Source organism: Anomaloglossus baeobatrachus, unplaced genomic scaffold, assembly GCF_048569485.1.
Source record: "Anomaloglossus baeobatrachus isolate aAnoBae1 unplaced genomic scaffold, aAnoBae1.hap1 Scaffold_448, whole genome shotgun sequence".
NCBI classification, from domain to species: domain Eukaryota; kingdom Metazoa; phylum Chordata; class Amphibia; order Anura; family Aromobatidae; genus Anomaloglossus; species Anomaloglossus baeobatrachus.
In genome coordinates this window covers 99,188-122,256 of record NW_027443817.1, presented here as the reverse complement: position 1 = coordinate 122,256, position 23,069 = coordinate 99,188, and the positions used below count along the sequence as shown (strand labels likewise).

The window sequence follows — 23,069 nt, the reverse complement described above, 5'->3', positions numbered from 1 at the left end:
CCATTCAATTGCAAATGATCTAGATAAGACAGAGAACTGCAGCACGGGGACATAGCCGAGTTGGTCAGGTTGAGTGGTGATGAGTTTGCTATTTGGATGAATAAAGAAAGTCAAAAGTGTGAAAGAAAAACAAAAGGAGGAAGTGTGAAAAGTGAATGGGCCAAATTGAGGTGCATATGAAGACGTATGCTTTCTTCCAATTCATTAAATCGGGCTAATATGAATCAGGTGAATTGAGTTCTGCTTTTGGAAACTGGGTTAAGAAGGGGTGCACCGTTCCTGGAGGTACTGCAATACCAGGTCAATGCGTGGAGTGGACAGAGCAAGCTCTTTTTCCATCTCCCTGTTCTAAAAATCCATTTAATATATGGTCCCCAGATAGGGGACGTATCAGATATTAAACTGATAAGAACAGATACTACACTTGATCTTAGCCAAAAGGCCGAGAAGCGATAACCAGAATTGGTTTGGGCCTCGAGTGGCACCCTGGCCTATGCCGGACACATCTTAGGGAGAGAGAGCGAGAGGGAGACAAACCCACGCCTACACAAGACATTTTGTCACCCAAGCCAACCCTTGAAAAGGCTGCTTTGCAGAGCAAAAACAAGAAGAATGGTGCGTTTTGCAGCCGCCGCCCACTGCAATGAATCTGAATAACTCCTCCTTTAGGGCGCAAGCAACTCCCCTCCCCCTTGCAGTCTTTCCAATTCACGATACAAAAAGACGGACAGGACAGGTTGCCTGACTTTCCGTCACTGCCACCCTTTGCCATCCTTACCCGTAGAAAGCCCTTTCATCATCCCCAAACCCTAATCTTTTCCCTTTCCTTCCCAGCCCCCAAACCCTGCCCTCTGTACCTTTCTCACCACCCGCTTCCCTTCTCCTGTCATCCCCCTACCACCCGGGAAAAAAAGAGATTGCCCCCTCCTTCCACTAGCCCACCCTCCCACCCAAAGAACAACTTCTTCTGCGCAGCTTGTTTTCTAGGCAGCAGCGCTATTGTGATGTCATCGGGGGGCATTGTGACAAGCCGCCAGTGTTCCGTCTCTTCATGTTGTGCACAGTTCAAACGGAAAATACATCAACAGGCAGACTACAGAAAAGCTTACTATCAAAGGTTAGAGGGGGGCTTTCTCAGAGGGCTTTTTACAGTTTTTCTATTCCCAATTAGCCGTTTAAGTGTACTTATTGAAAGTAGTAATTCTTTCATAGGCCGCCCTTTCTTAGTATTTGACGTTCCTTATATTGCGGTATGAGGCTTCGCAGTAGGTTGCAAACATTCATCACCCATGACTGTCCCCAATTGAGCTCAGAAGCTCAATGTCTATCATGACCTCTCTTTTAGAATGTCCAAGAGCAAGCAAACTATTCCTCCAGGAGAGGGCGCCAACAGACTACTAAAGAGATCATCATTACTCAAAGAAAACCCCAAAAACCAATGCATGATAGGAATAAACAGGTAACTTTCTTTGGAGTGGAAGCGGAGAGATCGCACCAGATGCCAATTCTAGATCTTATCACACCTGTGGTCACTGCAGCAGCAGGTGAATCCACTTTGTCCAAAAGGGATCTATTCCATTCAATTGCAAATGATCTAGATAAGACAGAGAACTGCAGCACGGGGACATAGCCGAGTTGGTCAGGTTGAGTGGTGATGAGTTTGCTATTTGGATGAATAAAGAAAGTCAAAAGTGTGAAAGATAAAAAACAAAAGGAGGAAGTGTGAAAAGTGAATGGGCCAAATTGAGGTGCATATGAAGACGTATGCTTTCTTCCAATTCATTAAATCGGGCTAATATGAATCAGGTGAATTGAGTTCTGCTTTTGGAAACTGGGTTAAGAAGGGGTGCACCGTTCCTGGAGGTACTGCAATACCAGGTCAATGCGTGGAGTGGACAGAGCAAGCTCTTTTTCCATCTCCCTGTTCTAAAAATCCATTTAATATATGGTCCCCAGATAGGGGACGTATCAGATATTAAACTGATAAGAACAGATACTACACTTGATCTTAGCCAAAAGGCCGAGAAGCGATAACCAGAATTGGTTTGGGCCTCGAGTGGCACCCTGGCCTATGCCGGACACATCTTAGGGAGAGAGAGCGAGAGGGAGACAAACCCACGCCTACACAAGACATTTTGTCACCCAAGCCAACCCTTGAAAAGGCTGCTTTGCAGAGCAAAAACAAGAAGAATGGTGCGTTTTGCAGCCGCCGCCCCCCACTGCAATGAATCTGAATAACTCCTCCTTTAGGGCGCAAGCAACTCCCCTCCCCCTTGCAGTCTTTCCAATTCACGATACAAAAAGACGGACAGGACAGGTTGCCTGACTTTCCGTCACTGCCACCCTTTGCCATCCTTACCCGTAGAAAGCCCTTTCATCATCCCCAAACCCTAATCTTTTCCCTTTCCTTCCCAGCCCCCAAACCCTGCCCTCTGTACCTTTCTCACCACCCGCTTCCCTTCTCCTGTCATCCCCCTACCACCCGGGAAAAAAAGAGATTGCCCCCTCCTTCCACTAGCCCACCCTCCCACCCAAAGAACAACTTCTTCTGCGCAGCTTGTTTTCTAGGCAGCAGCGCTATTGTGATGTCATCGGGGGGCATTGTGACAAGCCGCCAGTGTTCCGTCTCTTCATGTTGTGCACAGTTCAAACGGAAAATACATCAACAGGCAGACTACAGAAAAGCTTACTATCAAAGGTTAGAGGGGGGCTTTCTCAGAGGGCTTTTTACAGTTTTTCTATTCCCAATTAGCCGTTTAAGTGTACTTATTGAAAGTAGTAATTCTTTCATAGGCCGCCCTTTCTTAGTATTTGACGTTCCTTATATTGCGGTATGAGGCTTCGCAGTAGGTTGCAAACATTCATCACCCATGACTGTCCCCAATTGAGCTCAGAAGCTCAATGTCTATCATGACCTCTCTTTTAGAATGTCCAAGAGCAAGCAAACTATTCCTCCAGGAGAGGGCGCCAACAGACTACTAAAGAGATCATCATTACTCAAAGAAAACCCCAAAAACCAATGCATGATAGGAATAAACAGGTAACTTTCTTTGGAGTGGAAGCGGAGAGATCGCACCAGATGCCAATTCTAGATCTTATCACACCTGTGGTCACTGCAGCAGCAGGTGAATCCACTTTGTCCAAAAGGGATCTATTCCATTCAATTGCAAATGATCTAGATAAGACAGAGAACTGCAGCACGGGGACATAGCCGAGTTGGTCAGGTTGAGTGGTGATGAGTTTGCTATTTGGATGAATAAAGAAAGTCAAAAGTGTGAAAGATAAAAAACAAAAGGAGGAAGTGTGAAAAGTGAATGGGCCAAATTGAGGTGCATATGAAGACGTATGCTTTCTTCCAATTCATTAAATCGGGCTAATATGAATCAGGTGAATTGAGTTCTGCTTTTGGAAACTGGGTTAAGAAGGGGTGCACCGTTCCTGGAGGTACTGCAATACCAGGTCAATGCGTGGAGTGGACAGAGCAAGCTCTTTTTCCATCTCCCTGTTCTAAAAATCCATTTAATATATGGTCCCCAGATAGGGGACGTATCAGATATTAAACTGATAAGAACAGATACTACACTTGATCTTAGCCAAAAGGCCGAGAAGCGATAACCAGAATTGGTTTGGGCCTCGAGTGGCACCCTGGCCTATGCCGGACACATCTTAGGGAGAGAGAGCGAGAGGGAGACAAACCCACGCCTACACAAGACATTTTGTCACCCAAGCCAACCCTTGAAAAGGCTGCTTTGCAGAGCAAAAACAAGAAGAATGGTGCGTTTTGCAGCCGCCGCCCACTGCAATGAATCTGAATAACTCCTCCTTTAGGGCGCAAGCAACTCCCCTCCCCCTTGCAGTCTTTCCAATTCACGATACAAAAAGACGGACAGGACAGGTTGCCTGACTTTCCGTCACTGCCACCCTTTGCCATCCTTACCCGTAGAAAGCCCTTTCATCATCCCCAAACCCTAATCTTTTCCCTTTCCTTCCCAGCCCCCAAACCCTGCCCTCTGTACCTTTCTCACCACCCGCTTCCCTTCTCCTGTCATCCCCCTACCACCCGGGAAAAAAAGAGATTGCCCCCTCCTTCCACTAGCCCACCCTCCCACCCAAAGAACAACTTCTTCTGCGCAGCTTGTTTTCTAGGCAGCAGCGCTATTGTGATGTCATCGGGGGGCATTGTGACAAGCCGCCAGTGTTCCGTCTCTTCATGTTGTGCACAGTTCAAACGGAAAATACATCAACAGGCAGACTACAGAAAAGCTTACTATCAAAGGTTAGAGGGGGGCTTTCTCAGAGGGCTTTTTACAGTTTTTCTATTCCCAATTAGCCGTTTAAGTGTACTTATTGAAAGTAGTAATTCTTTCATAGGCCGCCCTTTCTTAGTATTTGACGTTCCTTATATTGCGGTATGAGGCTTCGCAGTAGGTTGCAAACATTCATCACCCATGACTGTCCCCAATTGAGCTCAGAAGCTCAATGTCTATCATGACCTCTCTTTTAGAATGTCCAAGAGCAAGCAAACTATTCCTCCAGGAGAGGGCGCCAACAGACTACTAAAGAGATCATCATTACTCAAAGAAAACCCCAAAAACCAATGCATGATAGGAATAAACAGGTAACTTTCTTTGGAGTGGAAGCGGAGAGATCGCACCAGATGCCAATTCTAGATCTTATCACACCTGTGGTCACTGCAGCAGCAGGTGAATCCACTTTGTCCAAAAGGGATCTATTCCATTCAATTGCAAATGATCTAGATAAGACAGAGAACTGCAGCACGGGGACATAGCCGAGTTGGTCAGGTTGAGTGGTGATGAGTTTGCTATTTGGATGAATAAAGAAAGTCAAAAGTGTGAAAGATAAAAAACAAAAGGAGGAAGTGTGAAAAGTGAATGGGCCAAATTGAGGTGCATATGAAGACGTATGCTTTCTTCCAATTCATTAAATCGGGCTAATATGAATCAGGTGAATTGAGTTCTGCTTTTGGAAACTGGGTTAAGAAGGGGTGCACCGTTCCTGGAGGTACTGCAATACCAGGTCAATGCGTGGAGTGGACAGAGCAAGCTCTTTTTCCATCTCCCTGTTCTAAAAATCCATTTAATATATGGTCCCCAGATAGGGGACGTATCAGATATTAAACTGATAAGAACAGATACTACACTTGATCTTAGCCAAAAGGCCGAGAAGCGATAACCAGAATTGGTTTGGGCCTCGAGTGGCACCCTGGCCTATGCCGGACACATCTTAGGGAGAGAGAGCGAGAGGGAGACAAACCCACGCCTACACAAGACATTTTGTCACCCAAGCCAACCCTTGAAAAGGCTGCTTTGCAGAGCAAAAACAAGAAGAATGGTGCGTTTTGCAGCCGCCGCCCACTGCAATGAATCTGAATAACTCCTCCTTTAGGGCGCAAGCAACTCCCCTCCCCCTTGCAGTCTTTCCAATTCACGATACAAAAAGACGGACAGGACAGGTTGCCTGACTTTCCGTCACTGCCACCCTTTGCCATCCTTACCCGTAGAAAGCCCTTTCATCATCCCCAAACCCTAATCTTTTCCCTTTCCTTCCCAGCCCCCAAACCCTGCCCTCTGTACCTTTCTCACCACCCGCTTCCCTTCTCCTGTCATCCCCCTACCACCCGGGAAAAAAAGAGATTGCCCCCTCCTTCCACTAGCCCACCCTCCCACCCAAAGAACAACTTCTTCTGCGCAGCTTGTTTTCTAGGCAGCAGCGCTATTGTGATGTCATCGGGGGGCATTGTGACAAGCCGCCAGTGTTCCGTCTCTTCATGTTGTGCACAGTTCAAACGGAAAATACATCAACAGGCAGACTACAGAAAAGCTTACTATCAAAGGTTAGAGGGGGGCTTTCTCAGAGGGCTTTTTACAGTTTTTCTATTCCCAATTAGCCGTTTAAGTGTACTTATTGAAAGTAGTAATTCTTTCATAGGCCGCCCTTTCTTAGTATTTGACGTTCCTTATATTGCGGTATGAGGCTTCGCAGTAGGTTGCAAACATTCATCACCCATGACTGTCCCCAATTGAGCTCAGAAGCTCAATGTCTATCATGACCTCTCTTTTAGAATGTCCAAGAGCAAGCAAACTATTCCTCCAGGAGAGGGCGCCAACAGACTACTAAAGAGATCATCATTACTCAAAGAAAACCCCAAAAACCAATGCATGATAGGAATAAACAGGTAACTTTCTTTGGAGTGGAAGCGGAGAGATCGCACCAGATGCCAATTCTAGATCTTATCACACCTGTGGTCACTGCAGCAGCAGGTGAATCCACTTTGTCCAAAAGGGATCTATTCCATTCAATTGCAAATGATCTAGATAAGACAGAGAACTGCAGCACGGGGACATAGCCGAGTTGGTCAGGTTGAGTGGTGATGAGTTTGCTATTTGGATGAATAAAGAAAGTCAAAAGTGTGAAAGATAAAAAACAAAAGGAGGAAGTGTGAAAAGTGAATGGGCCAAATTGAGGTGCATATGAAGACGTATGCTTTCTTCCAATTCATTAAATCGGGCTAATATGAATCAGGTGAATTGAGTTCTGCTTTTGGAAACTGGGTTAAGAAGGGGTGCACCGTTCCTGGAGGTACTGCAATACCAGGTCAATGCGTGGAGTGGACAGAGCAAGCTCTTTTTCCATCTCCCTGTTCTAAAAATCCATTTAATATATGGTCCCCAGATAGGGGACGTATCAGATATTAAACTGATAAGAACAGATACTACACTTGATCTTAGCCAAAAGGCCGAGAAGCGATAACCAGAATTGGTTTGGGCCTCGAGTGGCACCCTGGCCTATGCCGGACACATCTTAGGGAGAGAGAGCGAGAGGGAGACAAACCCACGCCTACACAAGACATTTTGTCACCCAAGCCAACCCTTGAAAAGGCTGCTTTGCAGAGCAAAAACAAGAAGAATGGTGCGTTTTGCAGCCGCCGCCCACTGCAATGAATCTGAATAACTCCTCCTTTAGGGCGCAAGCAACTCCCCTCCCCCTTGCAGTCTTTCCAATTCACGATACAAAAAGACGGACAGGACAGGTTGCCTGACTTTCCGTCACTGCCACCCTTTGCCATCCTTACCCGTAGAAAGCCCTTTCATCATCCCCAAACCCTAATCTTTTCCCTTTCCTTCCCAGCCCCCAAACCCTGCCCTCTGTACCTTTCTCACCACCCGCTTCCCTTCTCCTGTCATCCCCCTACCACCCGGGAAAAAAAGAGATTGCCCCCTCCTTCCACTAGCCCACCCTCCCACCCAAAGAACAACTTCTTCTGCGCAGCTTGTTTTCTAGGCAGCAGCGCTATTGTGATGTCATCGGGGGGCATTGTGACAAGCCGCCAGTGTTCCGTCTCTTCATGTTGTGCACAGTTCAAACGGAAAATACATCAACAGGCAGACTACAGAAAAGCTTACTATCAAAGGTTAGAGGGGGGCTTTCTCAGAGGGCTTTTTACAGTTTTTCTATTCCCAATTAGCCGTTTAAGTGTACTTATTGAAAGTAGTAATTCTTTCATAGGCCGCCCTTTCTTAGTATTTGACGTTCCTTATATTGCGGTATGAGGCTTCGCAGTAGGTTGCAAACATTCATCACCCATGACTGTCCCCAATTGAGCTCAGAAGCTCAATGTCTATCATGACCTCTCTTTTAGAATGTCCAAGAGCAAGCAAACTATTCCTCCAGGAGAGGGCGCCAACAGACTACTAAAGAGATCATCATTACTCAAAGAAAACCCCAAAAACCAATGCATGATAGGAATAAACAGGTAACTTTCTTTGGAGTGGAAGCGGAGAGATCGCACCAGATGCCAATTCTAGATCTTATCACACCTGTGGTCACTGCAGCAGCAGGTGAATCCACTTTGTCCAAAAGGGATCTATTCCATTCAATTGCAAATGATCTAGATAAGACAGAGAACTGCAGCACGGGGACATAGCCGAGTTGGTCAGGTTGAGTGGTGATGAGTTTGCTATTTGGATGAATAAAGAAAGTCAAAAGTGTGAAAGATAAAAAACAAAAGGAGGAAGTGTGAAAAGTGAATGGGCCAAATTGAGGTGCATATGAAGACGTATGCTTTCTTCCAATTCATTAAATCGGGCTAATATGAATCAGGTGAATTGAGTTCTGCTTTTGGAAACTGGGTTAAGAAGGGGTGCACCGTTCCTGGAGGTACTGCAATACCAGGTCAATGCGTGGAGTGGACAGAGCAAGCTCTTTTTCCATCTCCCTGTTCTAAAAATCCATTTAATATATGGTCCCCAGATAGGGGACGTATCAGATATTAAACTGATAAGAACAGATACTACACTTGATCTTAGCCAAAAGGCCGAGAAGCGATAACCAGAATTGGTTTGGGCCTCGAGTGGCACCCTGGCCTATGCCGGACACATCTTAGGGAGAGAGAGCGAGAGGGAGACAAACCCACGCCTACACAAGACATTTTGTCACCCAAGCCAACCCTTGAAAAGGCTGCTTTGCAGAGCAAAAACAAGAAGAATGGTGCGTTTTGCAGCCGCCGCCCACTGCAATGAATCTGAATAACTCCTCCTTTAGGGCGCAAGCAACTCCCCTCCCCCTTGCAGTCTTTCCAATTCACGATACAAAAAGACGGACAGGACAGGTTGCCTGACTTTCCGTCACTGCCACCCTTTGCCATCCTTACCCGTAGAAAGCCCTTTCATCATCCCCAAACCCTAATCTTTTCCCTTTCCTTCCCAGCCCCCAAACCCTGCCCTCTGTACCTTTCTCACCACCCGCTTCCCTTCTCCTGTCATCCCCCTACCACCCGGGAAAAAAAGAGATTGCCCCCTCCTTCCACTAGCCCACCCTCCCACCCAAAGAACAACTTCTTCTGCGCAGCTTGTTTTCTAGGCAGCAGCGCTATTGTGATGTCATCGGGGGGCATTGTGACAAGCCGCCAGTGTTCCGTCTCTTCATGTTGTGCACAGTTCAAACGGAAAATACATCAACAGGCAGACTACAGAAAAGCTTACTATCAAAGGTTAGAGGGGGGCTTTCTCAGAGGGCTTTTTACAGTTTTTCTATTCCCAATTAGCCGTTTAAGTGTACTTATTGAAAGTAGTAATTCTTTCATAGGCCGCCCTTTCTTAGTATTTGACGTTCCTTATATTGCGGTATGAGGCTTCGCAGTAGGTTGCAAACATTCATCACCCATGACTGTCCCCAATTGAGCTCAGAAGCTCAATGTCTATCATGACCTCTCTTTTAGAATGTCCAAGAGCAAGCAAACTATTCCTCCAGGAGAGGGCGCCAACAGACTACTAAAGAGATCATCATTACTCAAAGAAAACCCCAAAAACCAATGCATGATAGGAATAAACAGGTAACTTTCTTTGGAGTGGAAGCGGAGAGATCGCACCAGATGCCAATTCTAGATCTTATCACACCTGTGGTCACTGCAGCAGCAGGTGAATCCACTTTGTCCAAAAGGGATCTATTCCATTCAATTGCAAATGATCTAGATAAGACAGAGAACTGCAGCACGGGGACATAGCCGAGTTGGTCAGGTTGAGTGGTGATGAGTTTGCTATTTGGATGAATAAAGAAAGTCAAAAGTGTGAAAGATAAAAAACAAAAGGAGGAAGTGTGAAAAGTGAATGGGCCAAATTGAGGTGCATATGAAGACGTATGCTTTCTTCCAATTCATTAAATCGGGCTAATATGAATCAGGTGAATTGAGTTCTGCTTTTGGAAACTGGGTTAAGAAGGGGTGCACCGTTCCTGGAGGTACTGCAATACCAGGTCAATGCGTGGAGTGGACAGAGCAAGCTCTTTTTCCATCTCCCTGTTCTAAAAATCCATTTAATATATGGTCCCCAGATAGGGGACGTATCAGATATTAAACTGATAAGAACAGATACTACACTTGATCTTAGCCAAAAGGCCGAGAAGCGATAACCAGAATTGGTTTGGGCCTCGAGTGGCACCCTGGCCTATGCCGGACACATCTTAGGGAGAGAGAGCGAGAGGGAGACAAACCCACGCCTACACAAGACATTTTGTCACCCAAGCCAACCCTTGAAAAGGCTGCTTTGCAGAGCAAAAACAAGAAGAATGGTGCGTTTTGCAGCCGCCGCCCACTGCAATGAATCTGAATAACTCCTCCTTTAGGGCGCAAGCAACTCCCCTCCCCCTTGCAGTCTTTCCAATTCACGATACAAAAAGACGGACAGGACAGGTTGCCTGACTTTCCGTCACTGCCACCCTTTGCCATCCTTACCCGTAGAAAGCCCTTTCATCATCCCCAAACCCTAATCTTTTCCCTTTCCTTCCCAGCCCCCAAACCCTGCCCTCTGTACCTTTCTCACCACCCGCTTCCCTTCTCCTGTCATCCCCCTACCACCCGGGAAAAAAAGAGATTGCCCCCTCCTTCCACTAGCCCACCCTCCCACCCAAAGAACAACTTCTTCTGCGCAGCTTGTTTTCTAGGCAGCAGCGCTATTGTGATGTCATCGGGGGGCATTGTGACAAGCCGCCAGTGTTCCGTCTCTTCATGTTGTGCACAGTTCAAACGGAAAATACATCAACAGGCAGACTACAGAAAAGCTTACTATCAAAGGTTAGAGGGGGGCTTTCTCAGAGGGCTTTTTACAGTTTTTCTATTCCCAATTAGCCATTTAAGTGTACTTATTGAAAGTAGTAATTCTTTCATAGGCCGCCCTTTCTTAGTATTTGACGTTCCTTATATTGCGGTATGAGGCTTCGCAGTAGGTTGCAAACATTCATCACCCATGACTGTCCCCAATTGAGCTCAGAAGCTCAATGTCTATCATGACCTCTCTTTTAGAATGTCCAAGAGCAAGCAAACTATTCCTCCAGGAGAGGGCGCCAACAGACTACTAAAGAGATCATCATTACTCAAAGAAAACCCCAAAAACCAATGCATGATAGGAATAAACAGGTAACTTTCTTTGGAGTGGAAGCGGAGAGATCGCACCAGATGCCAATTCTAGATCTTATCACACCTGTGGTCACTGCAGCAGCAGGTGAATCCACTTTGTCCAAAAGGGATCTATTCCATTCAATTGCAAATGATCTAGATAAGACAGAGAACTGCAGCACGGGGACATAGCCGAGTTGGTCAGGTTGAGTGGTGATGAGTTTGCTATTTGGATGAATAAAGAAAGTCAAAAGTGTGAAAGATAAAAAACAAAAGGAGGAAGTGTGAAAAGTGAATGGGCCAAATTGAGGTGCATATGAAGACGTATGCTTTCTTCCAATTCATTAAATCGGGCTAATATGAATCAGGTGAATTGAGTTCTGCTTTTGGAAACTGGGTTAAGAAGGGGTGCACCGTTCCTGGAGGTACTGCAATACCAGGTCAATGCGTGGAGTGGACAGAGCAAGCTCTTTTTCCATCTCCCTGTTCTAAAAATCCATTTAATATATGGTCCCCAGATAGGGGACGTATCAGATATTAAACTGATAAGAACAGATACTACACTTGATCTTAGCCAAAAGGCCGAGAAGCGATAACCAGAATTGGTTTGGGCCTCGAGTGGCACCCTGGCCTATGCCGGACACATCTTAGGGAGAGAGAGCGAGAGGGAGACAAACCCACGCCTACACAAGACATTTTGTCACCCAAGCCAACCCTTGAAAAGGCTGCTTTGCAGAGCAAAAACAAGAAGAATGGTGCGTTTTGCAGCCGCCGCCCACTGCAATGAATCTGAATAACTCCTCCTTTAGGGCGCAAGCAACTCCCCTCCCCCTTGCAGTCTTTCCAATTCACGATACAAAAAGACGGACAGGACAGGTTGCCTGACTTTCCGTCACTGCCACCCTTTGCCATCCTTACCCGTAGAAAGCCCTTTCATCATCCCCAAACCCTAATCTTTTCCCTTTCCTTCCCAGCCCCCAAACCCTGCCCTCTGTACCTTTCTCACCACCCGCTTCCCTTCTCCTGTCATCCCCCTACCACCCGGGAAAAAAAGAGATTGCCCCCTCCTTCCACTAGCCCACCCTCCCACCCAAAGAACAACTTCTTCTGCGCAGCTTGTTTTCTAGGCAGCAGCGCTATTGTGATGTCATCGGGGGGCATTGTGACAAGCCGCCAGTGTTCCGTCTCTTCATGTTGTGCACAGTTCAAACGGAAAATACATCAACAGGCAGACTACAGAAAAGCTTACTATCAAAGGTTAGAGGGGGGCTTTCTCAGAGGGCTTTTTACAGTTTTTCTATTCCCAATTAGCCGTTTAAGTGTACTTATTGAAAGTAGTAATTCTTTCATAGGCCGCCCTTTCTTAGTATTTGACGTTCCTTATATTGCGGTATGAGGCTTCGCAGTAGGTTGCAAACATTCATCACCCATGACTGTCCCCAATTGAGCTCAGAAGCTCAATGTCTATCATGACCTCTCTTTTAGAATGTCCAAGAGCAAGCAAACTATTCCTCCAGGAGAGGGCGCCAACAGACTACTAAAGAGATCATCATTACTCAAAGAAAACCCCAAAAACCAATGCATGATAGGAATAAACAGGTAACTTTCTTTGGAGTGGAAGCGGAGAGATCGCACCAGATGCCAATTCTAGATCTTATCACACCTGTGGTCACTGCAGCAGCAGGTGAATCCACTTTGTCCAAAAGGGATCTATTCCATTCAATTGCAAATGATCTAGATAAGACAGAGAACTGCAGCACGGGGACATAGCCGAGTTGGTCAGGTTGAGTGGTGATGAGTTTGCTATTTGGATGAATAAAGAAAGTCAAAAGTGTGAAAGATAAAAAACAAAAGGAGGAAGTGTGAAAAGTGAATGGGCCAAATTGAGGTGCATATGAAGACGTATGCTTTCTTCCAATTCATTAAATCGGGCTAATATGAATCAGGTGAATTGAGTTCTGCTTTTGGAAACTGGGTTAAGAAGGGGTGCACCGTTCCTGGAGGTACTGCAATACCAGGTCAATGCGTGGAGTGGACAGAGCAAGCTCTTTTTCCATCTCCCTGTTCTAAAAATCCATTTAATATATGGTCCCCAGATAGGGGACGTATCAGATATTAAACTGATAAGAACAGATACTACACTTGATCTTAGCCAAAAGGCCGAGAAGCGATAACCAGAATTGGTTTGGGCCTCGAGTGGCACCCTGGCCTATGCCGGACACATCTTAGGGAGAGAGAGCGAGAGGGAGACAAACCCACGCCTACACAAGACATTTTGTCACCCAAGCCAACCCTTGAAAAGGCTGCTTTGCAGAGCAAAAACAAGAAGAATGGTGCGTTTTGCAGCCGCCGCCCACTGCAATGAATCTGAATAACTCCTCCTTTAGGGCGCAAGCAACTCCCCTCCCCCTTGCAGTCTTTCCAATTCACGATACAAAAAGACGGACAGGACAGGTTGCCTGACTTTCCGTCACTGCCACCCTTTGCCATCCTTACCCGTAGAAAGCCCTTTCATCATCCCCAAACCCTAATCTTTTCCCTTTCCTTCCCAGCCCCCAAACCCTGCCCTCTGTACCTTTCTCACCACCCGCTTCCCTTCTCCTGTCATCCCCCTACCACCCGGGAAAAAAAGAGATTGCCCCCTCCTTCCACTAGCCCACCCTCCCACCCAAAGAACAACTTCTTCTGCGCAGCTTGTTTTCTAGGCAGCAGCGCTATTGTGATGTCATCGGGGGGCATTGTGACAAGCCGCCAGTGTTCCGTCTCTTCATGTTGTGCACAGTTCAAACGGAAAATACATCAACAGGCAGACTACAGAAAAGCTTACTATCAAAGGTTAGAGGGGGGCTTTCTCAGAGGGCTTTTTACAGTTTTTCTATTCCCAATTAGCCGTTTAAGTGTACTTATTGAAAGTAGTAATTCTTTCATAGGCCGCCCTTTCTTAGTATTTGACGTTCCTTATATTGCGGTATGAGGCTTCGCAGTAGGTTGCAAACATTCATCACCCATGACTGTCCCCAATTGAGCTCAGAAGCTCAATGTCTATCATGACCTCTCTTTTAGAATGTCCAAGAGCAAGCAAACTATTCCTCCAGGAGAGGGCGCCAACAGACTACTAAAGAGATCATCATTACTCAAAGAAAACCCCAAAAACCAATGCATGATAGGAATAAACAGGTAACTTTCTTTGGAGTGGAAGCGGAGAGATCGCACCAGATGCCAATTCTAGATCTTATCACACCTGTGGTCACTGCAGCAGCAGGTGAATCCACTTTGTCCAAAAGGGATCTATTCCATTCAATTGCAAATGATCTAGATAAGACAGAGAACTGCAGCACGGGGACATAGCCGAGTTGGTCAGGTTGAGTGGTGATGAGTTTGCTATTTGGATGAATAAAGAAAGTCAAAAGTGTGAAAGATAAAAAACAAAAGGAGGAAGTGTGAAAAGTGAATGGGCCAAATTGAGGTGCATATGAAGACGTATGCTTTCTTCCAATTCATTAAATCGGGCTAATATGAATCAGGTGAATTGAGTTCTGCTTTTGGAAACTGGGTTAAGAAGGGGTGCACCGTTCCTGGAGGTACTGCAATACCAGGTCAATGCGTGGAGTGGACAGAGCAAGCTCTTTTTCCATCTCCCTGTTCTAAAAATCCATTTAATATATGGTCCCCAGATAGGGGACGTATCAGATATTAAACTGATAAGAACAGATACTACACTTGATCTTAGCCAAAAGGCCGAGAAGCGATAACCAGAATTGGTTTGGGCCTCGAGTGGCACCCTGGCCTATGCCGGACACATCTTAGGGAGAGAGAGCGAGAGGGAGACAAACCCACGCCTACACAAGACATTTTGTCACCCAAGCCAACCCTTGAAAAGGCTGCTTTGCAGAGCAAAAACAAGAAGAATGGTGCGTTTTGCAGCCGCCGCCCACTGCAATGAATCTGAATAACTCCTCCTTTAGGGCGCAAGCAACTCCCCTCCCCCTTGCAGTCTTTCCAATTCACGATACAAAAAGACGGACAGGACAGGTTGCCTGACTTTCCGTCACTGCCACCCTTTGCCATCCTTACCCGTAGAAAGCCCTTTCATCATCCCCAAACCCTAATCTTTTCCCTTTCCTTCCCAGCCCCCAAACCCTGCCCTCTGTACCTTTCTCACCACCCGCTTCCCTTCTCCTGTCATCCCCCTACCACCCGGGAAAAAAAGAGATTGCCCCCTCCTTCCACTAGCCCACCCTCCCACCCAAAGAACAACTTCTTCTGCGCAGCTTGTTTTCTAGGCAGCAGCGCTATTGTGATGTCATCGGGGGGCATTGTGACAAGCCGCCAGTGTTCCGTCTCTTCATGTTGTGCACAGTTCAAACGGAAAATACATCAACAGGCAGACTACAGAAAAGCTTACTATCAAAGGTTAGAGGGGGGCTTTCTCAGAGGGCTTTTTACAGTTTTTCTATTCCCAATTAGCCGTTTAAGTGTACTTATTGAAAGTAGTAATTCTTTCATAGGCCGCCCTTTCTTAGTATTTGACGTTCCTTATATTGCGGTATGAGGCTTCGCAGTAGGTTGCAAACATTCATCACCCATGACTGTCCCCAATTGAGCTCAGAAGCTCAATGTCTATCATGACCTCTCTTTTAGAATGTCCAAGAGCAAGCAAACTATTCCTCCAGGAGAGGGCGCCAACAGACTACTAAAGAGATCATCATTACTCAAAGAAAACCCCAAAAACCAATGCATGATAGGAATAAACAGGTAACTTTCTTTGGAGTGGAAGCGGAGAGATCGCACCAGATGCCAATTCTAGATCTTATCACACCTGTGGTCACTGCAGCAGCAGGTGAATCCACTTTGTCCAAAAGGGATCTATTCCATTCAATTGCAAATGATCTAGATAAGACAGAGAACTGCAGCACGGGGACATAGCCGAGTTGGTCAGGTTGAGTGGTGATGAGTTTGCTATTTGGATGAATAAAGAAAGTCAAAAGTGTGAAAGATAAAAAACAAAAGGAGGAAGTGTGAAAAGTGAATGGGCCAAATTGAGGTGCATATGAAGACGTATGCTTTCTTCCAATTCATTAAATCGGGCTAATATGAATCAGGTGAATTGAGTTCTGCTTTTGGAAACTGGGTTAAGAAGGGGTGCACCGTTCCTGGAGGTACTGCAATACCAGGTCAATGCGTGGAGTGGACAGAGCAAGCTCTTTTTCCATCTCCCTGTTCTAAAAATCCATTTAATATATGGTCCCCAGATAGGGGACGTATCAGATATTAAACTGATAAGAACAGATACTACACTTGATCTTAGCCAAAAGGCCGAGAAGCGATAACCAGAATTGGTTTGGGCCTCGAGTGGCACCCTGGCCTATGCCGGACACATCTTAGGGAGAGAGAGCGAGAGGGAGACAAACCCACGCCTACACAAGACATTTTGTCACCCAAGCCAACCCTTGAAAAGGCTGCTTTGCAGAGCAAAAACAAGAAGAATGGTGCGTTTTGCAGCCGCCGCCCACTGCAATGAATCTGAATAACTCCTCCTTTAGGGCGCAAGCAACTCCCCTCCCCCTTGCAGTCTTTCCAATTCACGATACAAAAAGACGGACAGGACAGGTTGCCTGACTTTCCGTCACTGCCACCCTTTGCCATCCTTACCCGTAGAAAGCCCTTTCATCATCCCCAAACCCTAATCTTTTCCCTTTCCTTCCCAGCCCCCAAACCCTGCCCTCTGTACCTTTCTCACCACCCGCTTCCCTTCTCCTGTCATCCCCCTACCACCCGGGAAAAAAAGAGATTGCCCCCTCCTTCCACTAGCCCACCCTCCCACCCAAAGAACAACTTCTTCTGCGCAGCTTGTTTTCTAGGCAGCAGCGCTATTGTGATGTCATCGGGGGGCATTGTGACAAGCCGCCAGTGTTCCGTCTCTTCATGTTGTGCACAGTTCAAACGGAAAATACATCAACAGGCAGACTACAGAAAAGCTTACTATCAAAGGTTAGAGGGGGGCTTTCTCAGAGGGCTTTTTACAGTTTTTCTATTCCCAATTAGCCGTTTAAGTGTACTTATTGAAAGTAGTAATTCTTTCATAGGCCGCCCTTTCTTAGTATTTGACGTTCCTTATATTGCGGTATGAGGCTTCGCAGTAGGTTGCAAACATTCATCACCCATGACTGTCCCCAATTGAGCTCAGAAGCTCAATGTCTATCATGACCTCTCTTTTAGAATGTCCAAGAGCAAGCAAACTATTCCTCCAGGAGAGGGCGCCAACAGACTACTAAAGAGATCATCATTACTCAAAGAAAACCCCAAAAACCAATGCATGATAGGAATAAACAGTTAACTTTCTTTGGAGTGGAAGCGGAGAGATCGCACCAGATGCCAATTCTAGATCTTATCACACCTGTGGTCACTGCAGCAGCAGGTGAATCCACTTTGTCCAAAAGGGATCTATTCCATTCAATTGCAAATGATCTAGATAAGACAGAGAACTGCAGCACGGGGACATAGCCGAGTTGGTCAGGTTGAGTGGTGATGAGTTTGCTATTTGGATGAATAAAGAAAGTCAAAAGTGTGAAAGATAAAAAACAAAAGGAGGAAGTGTGAAAAGTGAATGGGCCAAATTGAGGTGCATATGAAGACGTATGCTTTCTTCCAATTCATTAAATCGGGCTAATATGAATCAGGTGAATTGAGTTCTGCTTTTGGAAACTGGGTTAAGAAGGGGTGCACCGTTCCTGGAGGTACTGCAATACCAGGTCAATGCGTGGAGTGGACAGAGCAAGCTCTTTTTCGATCTCCCTGTTCTAAAAATCCATTTAATATATGGTCCCCAGATAGGGGACGTATCAGATATTAAACTGATAAGAACAGATACTACACTTGATCTTAGCCAAAAGGCCGAGAAGCGATAACCAGAATTGGTTTGGGCCTCGAGTGGCACCCTGGCCTATGCCGGACACATCTTAGGGAGAGAGAGCGAGAGGGAGACAAACCCACGCCTACACAAGACATTTTGTCACCCAAGCCAACCCTTGAAAAGGCTGCTTTGCAGAGCAAAAACAAGAAGAATGGTGCGTTTTGCAGCCGCCGCCCACTGCAATGAATCTGAATAACTCCTCCTTTAGGGCGCAAGCAACTCCCCTCCCCCTTGCAGTCTTTCCAATTCACGATACAAAAAGACGGACAGGACAGGTTGCCTGACTTTCCGTCACTGCCACCCTTTGCCATCCTTACCCGTAGAAAGCCCTTTCATCATCCCCAAACCCTAATCTTTTCCCTTTCCTTCCCAGCCCCCAAACCCTGCCCTCTGTACCTTTCTCACCACCCGCTTCCCTTCTCCTGTCATCCCCCTACCACCCGGGAAAAAAAGAGATTGCCCCCTCCTTCCACTAGCCCACCCTCCCACCCAAAGAACAACTTCTTCTGCGCAGCTTGTTTTCTAGGCAGCAGCGCTATTGTGATGTCATCGGGGGGCATTGTGACAAGCCGCCAGTGTTCCGTCTCTTCATGTTGTGCACAGTTCAAACGGAAAATACATCAACAGGCAGACTACAGAAAAGCTTACTATCAAAGGTTAGAGGGGGGCTTTCTCAGAGGGCTTTTTACAGTTTTTCTATTCCCAATTAGCCGTTTAAGTGTACTTATTGAAAGTAGTAATTCTTTCATAGGCCGCCCTTTCTTAGTATTTGACGTTCCTTATATTGCGGTATGAGGCTTCGCAGTAGGTTGCAAACATTCATCACCCATGACTGTCCCCAATTGAGCTCAGAAGCTCAATGTCTATCATGACCTCTCTTTTAGAATGTCCAAGAGCAAGCAAACTATTCCTCCAGGAGAGGGCGCCAACAGACTACTAAAGAGATCATCATTACTCAAAGAAAACCCCAAAAACCAATGCATGATAGGAATAAACAGGTAACTTTCTTTGGAGTGGAAGCGGAGAGATCGCACCAGATGCCAATTCTAGATCTTATCACACCTGTGGTCACTGCAGCAGCAGGTGAATCCACTTTGTCCAAAAGGGATCTATTCCATTCAATTGCAAATGATCTAGATAAGACAGAGAACTGCAGCACGGGGACATAGCCGAGTTGGTCAGGTTGAGTGGTGATGAGTTTGCTATTTGGATGAATAAAGAAAGTCAAAAGTGTGAAAGATAAAAAACAAAAGGAGGAAGTGTGAAAAGTGAATGGGCCAAATTGAGGTGCATATGAAGACGTATGCTTTCTTCCAATTCATTAAATCGGGCTAATATGAATCAGGTGAATTGAGTTCTGCTTTTGGAAACTGGGTTAAGAAGGGGTGCACCGTTCCTGGAGGTACTGCAATACCAGGTCAATGCGTGGAGTGGACAGAGCAAGCTCTTTTTCCATCTCCCTGTTCTAAAAATCCATTTAATATATGGTCCCCAGATAGGGGACGTATCAGATATTAAACTGATAAGAACAGATACTACACTTGATCTTAGCCAAAAGGCCGAGAAGCGATAACCAGAATTGGTTTGGGCCTCGAGTGGCACCCTGGCCTATGCCGGACACATCTTAGGGAGAGAGAGCGAGAGGGAGACAAACCCACGCCTACACAAGACATTTTGTCACCCAAGCCAACCCTTGAAAAGGCTGCTTTGCAGAGCAAAAACAAGAAGAATGGTGCGTTTTGCAGCCGCCGCCCACTGCAATGAATCTGAATAACTCCTCCTTTAGGGCGCAAGCAACTCCCCTCCCCCTTGCAGTCTTTCCAATTCACGATACAAAAAGACGGACAGGACAGGTTGCCTGACTTTCCGTCACTGCCACCCTTTGCCATCCTTACCCGTAGAAAGCCCTTTCATCATCCCCAAACCCTAATCTTTTCCCTTTCCTTCCCAGCCCCCAAACCCTGCCCTCTGTACCTTTCTCACCACCCGCTTCCCTTCTCCTGTCATCCCCCTACCACCCGGGAAAAAAAGAGATTGCCCCCTCCTTCCACTAGCCCACCCTCCCACCCAAAGAACAACTTCTTCTGCGCAGCTTGTTTTCTAGGCAGCAGCGCTATTGTGATGTCATCGGGGGGCATTGTGACAAGCCGCCAGTGTTCCGTCTCTTCATGTTGTGCACAGTTCAAACGGAAAATACATCAACAGGCAGACTACAGAAAAGCTTACTATCAAAGGTTAGAGGGGGGCTTTCTCAGAGGGCTTTTTACAGTTTTTCTATTCCCAATTAGCCGTTTAAGTGTACTTATTGAAAGTAGTAATTCTTTCATAGGCCGCCCTTTCTTAGTATTTGACGTTCCTTATATTGCGGTATGAGGCTTCGCAGTAGGTTGCAAACATTCATCACCCATGACTGTCCCCAATTGAGCTCAGAAGCTCAATGTCTATCATGACCTCTCTTTTAGAATGTCCAAGAGCAAGCAAACTATTCCTCCAGGAGAGGGCGCCAACAGACTACTAAAGAGATCATCATTACTCAAAGAAAACCCCAAAAACCAATGCATGATAGGAATAAACAGGTAACTTTCTTTGGAGTGGAAGCGGAGAGATCGCACCAGATGCCAATTCTAGATCTTATCACACCTGTGGTCACTGCAGCAGCAGGTGAATCCACTTTGTCCAAAAGGGATCTATTCCATTCAATTGCAAATGATCTAGATAAGACAGAGAACTGCAGCACGGGGACATAGCCGAGTTGGTCAGGTTGAGTGGTGATGAGTTTGCTATTTGGATGAATAAAGAAAGTCAAAAGTGTGAAAGATAAAAAACAAAAGGAGGAAGTGTGAAAAGTGAATGGGCCAAATTGAGGTGCATATGAAGACGTATGCTTTCTTCCAATTCATTAAATCGGGCTAATATGAATCAGGTGAATTGAGTTCTGCTTTTGGAAACTGGGTTAAGAAGGGGTGCACCGTTCCTGGAGGTACTGCAATACCAGGTCAATGCGTGGAGTGGACAGAGCAAGCTCTTTTTCCATCTCCCTGTTCTAAAAATCCATTTAATATATGGTCCCCAGATAGGGGACGTATCAGATATTAAACTGATAAGAACAGATACTACACTTGATCTTAGCCAAAAGGCCGAGAAGCGATAACCAGAATTGGTTTGGGCCTCGAGTGGCACCCTGGCCTATGCCGGACACATCTTAGGGAGAGAGAGCGAGAGGGAGACAAACCCACGCCTACACAAGACATTTTGTCACCCAAGCCAACCCTTGAAAAGGCTGCTTTGCAGAGCAAAAACAAGAAGAATGGTGCGTTTTGCAGCCGCCGCCCACTGCAATGAATCTGAATAACTCCTCCTTTAGGGCGCAAGCAACTCCCCTCCCCCTTGCAGTCTTTCCAATTCACGATACAAAAAGACGGACAGGACAGGTTGCCTGACTTGCCGTCACTGCCACCCTTTGCCATCCTTACCCGTAGAAAGCCCTTTCATCATCCCCAAACCCTAATCTTTTCCCTTTCCTTCCCAGCCCCCAAACCCTGCCCTCTGTACCTTTCTCACCACCCGCTTCCCTTCTCCTGTCATCCCCCTACCACCCGGGAAAAAAAGAGATTGCCCCCTCCTTTCACTAGCCCACCCTCCCACCCAAAGAACAACTTCTTCTGCGCAGCTTGTTTTCTAGGCAGCAGCGCTATTGTGATGTCATCGGGGGGCATTGTGACAAGCCGCCAGTGTTCCGTCTCTTCATGTTGTGCACAGTTCAAACGGAAAATACATCAACAGGCAGACTACAGAAAAGCTTACTATCAAAGGTTAGAGGGGGGCTTTCTCAGAGGGCTTTTTACAGTTTTTCTATTCCCAATTAGCCGTTTAAGTGTACTTATTGAAAGTAGTAATTCTTTCATAGGCCGCCCTTTCTTAGTATTTGACGTTCCTTATATTGCGGTATGAGGCTTCGCAGTAGGTTGCAAACATTCATCACCCATGACTGTCCCCAATTGAGCTCAGAAGCTCAATGTCTATCATGACCTCTCTTTTAGAATGTCCAAGAGCAAGCAAACTATTCCTCCAGGAGAGGGCGCCAACAGACTACTAAAGAGATCATCATTACTCAAAGAAAACCCCAAAAACCAATGCATGATAGGAATAAACAGGTAACTTTCTTTGGAGTGGAAGCGGAGAGATCGCACCAGATGCCAATTCTAGATCTTATCACACCTGTGGTCACTGCAGCAGCAGGTGAATCCACTTTGTCCAAAAGGGATCTATTCCATTCAATTGCAAATGATCTAGATAAGACAGAGAACTGCAGCACGGGGACATAGCCGAGTTGGTCAGGTTGAGTGGTGATGAGTTTGCTATTTGGATGAATAAAGAAAGTCAAAAGTGTGAAAGATAAAAAACAAAAGGAGGAAGTGTGAAAAGTGAATGGGCCAAATTGAGGTGCATATGAAGACGTATGCTTTCTTCCAATTCATTAAATCGGGCTAATATGAATCAGGTGAATTGAGTTCTGCTTTTGGAAACTGGGTTAAGAAGGGGTGCACCGTTCCTGGAGGTACTGCAATACCAGGTCAATGCGTGGAGTGGACAGAGCAAGCTCTTTTTCCATCTCCCTGTTCTAAAAATCCATTTAATATATGGTCCCCAGATAGGGGACGTATCAGATATTAAACTGATAAGAACAGATACTACACTTGATCTTAGCCAAAAGGCCGAGAAGCGATAACCAGAATTGGTTTGGGCCTCGAGTGGCACCCTGGCCTATGCCGGACACATCTTAGGGAGAGAGAGCGAGAGGGAGACAAACCCACGCCTACACAAGACATTTTGTCACCCAAGCCAACCCTTGAAAAGGCTGCTTTGCAGAGCAAAAACAAGAAGAATGGTGCGTTTTGCAGCCGCCGCCCACTGCAATGAATCTGAATAACTCCTCCTTTAGGGCGCAAGCAACTCCCCTCCCCCTTGCAGTCTTTCCAATTCACGATACAAAAAGACGGACAGGACAGGTTGCCTGACTTTCCGTCACTGCCACCCTTTGCCATCCTTACCCGTAGAAAGCCCTTTCATCATCCCCAAACCCTAATCTTTTCCCTTTCCTTCCCAGCCCCCAAACCCTGCCCTCTGTACCTTTCTCACCACCCGCTTCCCTTCTCCTGTCATCCCCCTACCACCCGGGAAAAAAAGAGATTGCCCCCTCCTTCCACTAGCCCACCCTCCCACCCAAAGAACAACTTCTTCTGCGCA

The 23,069-nt window shown here is 46.3% G+C and overlaps 15 non-coding genes across 15 annotated transcripts; all 15 read right to left on the bottom strand.

Annotated features, from left to right (window-relative positions):
* Positions 1-263: 263 nt before the first annotated feature.
* LOC142280036 (U2 spliceosomal RNA) lies at positions 264-454 on the bottom strand. The gene has a single exon (XR_012742405.1). It is a non-coding gene; the product is annotated as a U2 spliceosomal RNA (small nuclear RNA).
* A 1,387-nt stretch (positions 455-1,841) lies between these two features.
* On the bottom strand, positions 1,842-2,032 carry LOC142280035 (U2 spliceosomal RNA). The gene has a single exon (XR_012742404.1). It is a non-coding gene; the product is annotated as a U2 spliceosomal RNA (small nuclear RNA).
* A 1,390-nt stretch (positions 2,033-3,422) lies between these two features.
* Positions 3,423-3,613, bottom strand: LOC142280034 (U2 spliceosomal RNA). Its single transcript, XR_012742403.1, has one exon. It is a non-coding gene; the product is annotated as a U2 spliceosomal RNA (small nuclear RNA).
* Positions 3,614-5,000: 1,387 nt separating this feature from the next.
* LOC142280033 (U2 spliceosomal RNA) lies at positions 5,001-5,191 on the bottom strand. The gene has a single exon (XR_012742402.1). It is a non-coding gene; the product is annotated as a U2 spliceosomal RNA (small nuclear RNA).
* A 1,387-nt stretch (positions 5,192-6,578) lies between these two features.
* LOC142280032 (U2 spliceosomal RNA) lies at positions 6,579-6,769 on the bottom strand. The gene has a single exon (XR_012742401.1). It is a non-coding gene; the product is annotated as a U2 spliceosomal RNA (small nuclear RNA).
* Positions 6,770-8,156: 1,387 nt separating this feature from the next.
* On the bottom strand, positions 8,157-8,347 carry LOC142280031 (U2 spliceosomal RNA). Its single transcript, XR_012742400.1, has one exon. It is a non-coding gene; the product is annotated as a U2 spliceosomal RNA (small nuclear RNA).
* A 1,387-nt stretch (positions 8,348-9,734) lies between these two features.
* Positions 9,735-9,925, bottom strand: LOC142280028 (U2 spliceosomal RNA). The gene has a single exon (XR_012742398.1). It is a non-coding gene; the product is annotated as a U2 spliceosomal RNA (small nuclear RNA).
* A 1,387-nt stretch (positions 9,926-11,312) lies between these two features.
* On the bottom strand, positions 11,313-11,503 carry LOC142280027 (U2 spliceosomal RNA). Its single transcript, XR_012742397.1, has one exon. It is a non-coding gene; the product is annotated as a U2 spliceosomal RNA (small nuclear RNA).
* Positions 11,504-12,890: 1,387 nt separating this feature from the next.
* Positions 12,891-13,081, bottom strand: LOC142280026 (U2 spliceosomal RNA). The gene has a single exon (XR_012742396.1). It is a non-coding gene; the product is annotated as a U2 spliceosomal RNA (small nuclear RNA).
* A 1,387-nt stretch (positions 13,082-14,468) lies between these two features.
* On the bottom strand, positions 14,469-14,659 carry LOC142280025 (U2 spliceosomal RNA). The gene has a single exon (XR_012742395.1). It is a non-coding gene; the product is annotated as a U2 spliceosomal RNA (small nuclear RNA).
* A 1,387-nt stretch (positions 14,660-16,046) lies between these two features.
* LOC142280024 (U2 spliceosomal RNA) lies at positions 16,047-16,237 on the bottom strand. The gene has a single exon (XR_012742394.1). It is a non-coding gene; the product is annotated as a U2 spliceosomal RNA (small nuclear RNA).
* Positions 16,238-17,624: 1,387 nt separating this feature from the next.
* On the bottom strand, positions 17,625-17,815 carry LOC142280087 (U2 spliceosomal RNA). Its single transcript, XR_012742451.1, has one exon. It is a non-coding gene; the product is annotated as a U2 spliceosomal RNA (small nuclear RNA).
* Positions 17,816-19,202: 1,387 nt separating this feature from the next.
* Positions 19,203-19,393, bottom strand: LOC142280182 (U2 spliceosomal RNA). Its single transcript, XR_012742530.1, has one exon. It is a non-coding gene; the product is annotated as a U2 spliceosomal RNA (small nuclear RNA).
* A 1,387-nt stretch (positions 19,394-20,780) lies between these two features.
* On the bottom strand, positions 20,781-20,971 carry LOC142280181 (U2 spliceosomal RNA). The gene has a single exon (XR_012742529.1). It is a non-coding gene; the product is annotated as a U2 spliceosomal RNA (small nuclear RNA).
* A 1,387-nt stretch (positions 20,972-22,358) lies between these two features.
* LOC142280180 (U2 spliceosomal RNA) lies at positions 22,359-22,549 on the bottom strand. Its single transcript, XR_012742528.1, has one exon. It is a non-coding gene; the product is annotated as a U2 spliceosomal RNA (small nuclear RNA).
* Between the last annotated feature and the right edge of the window lie 520 nt (positions 22,550-23,069).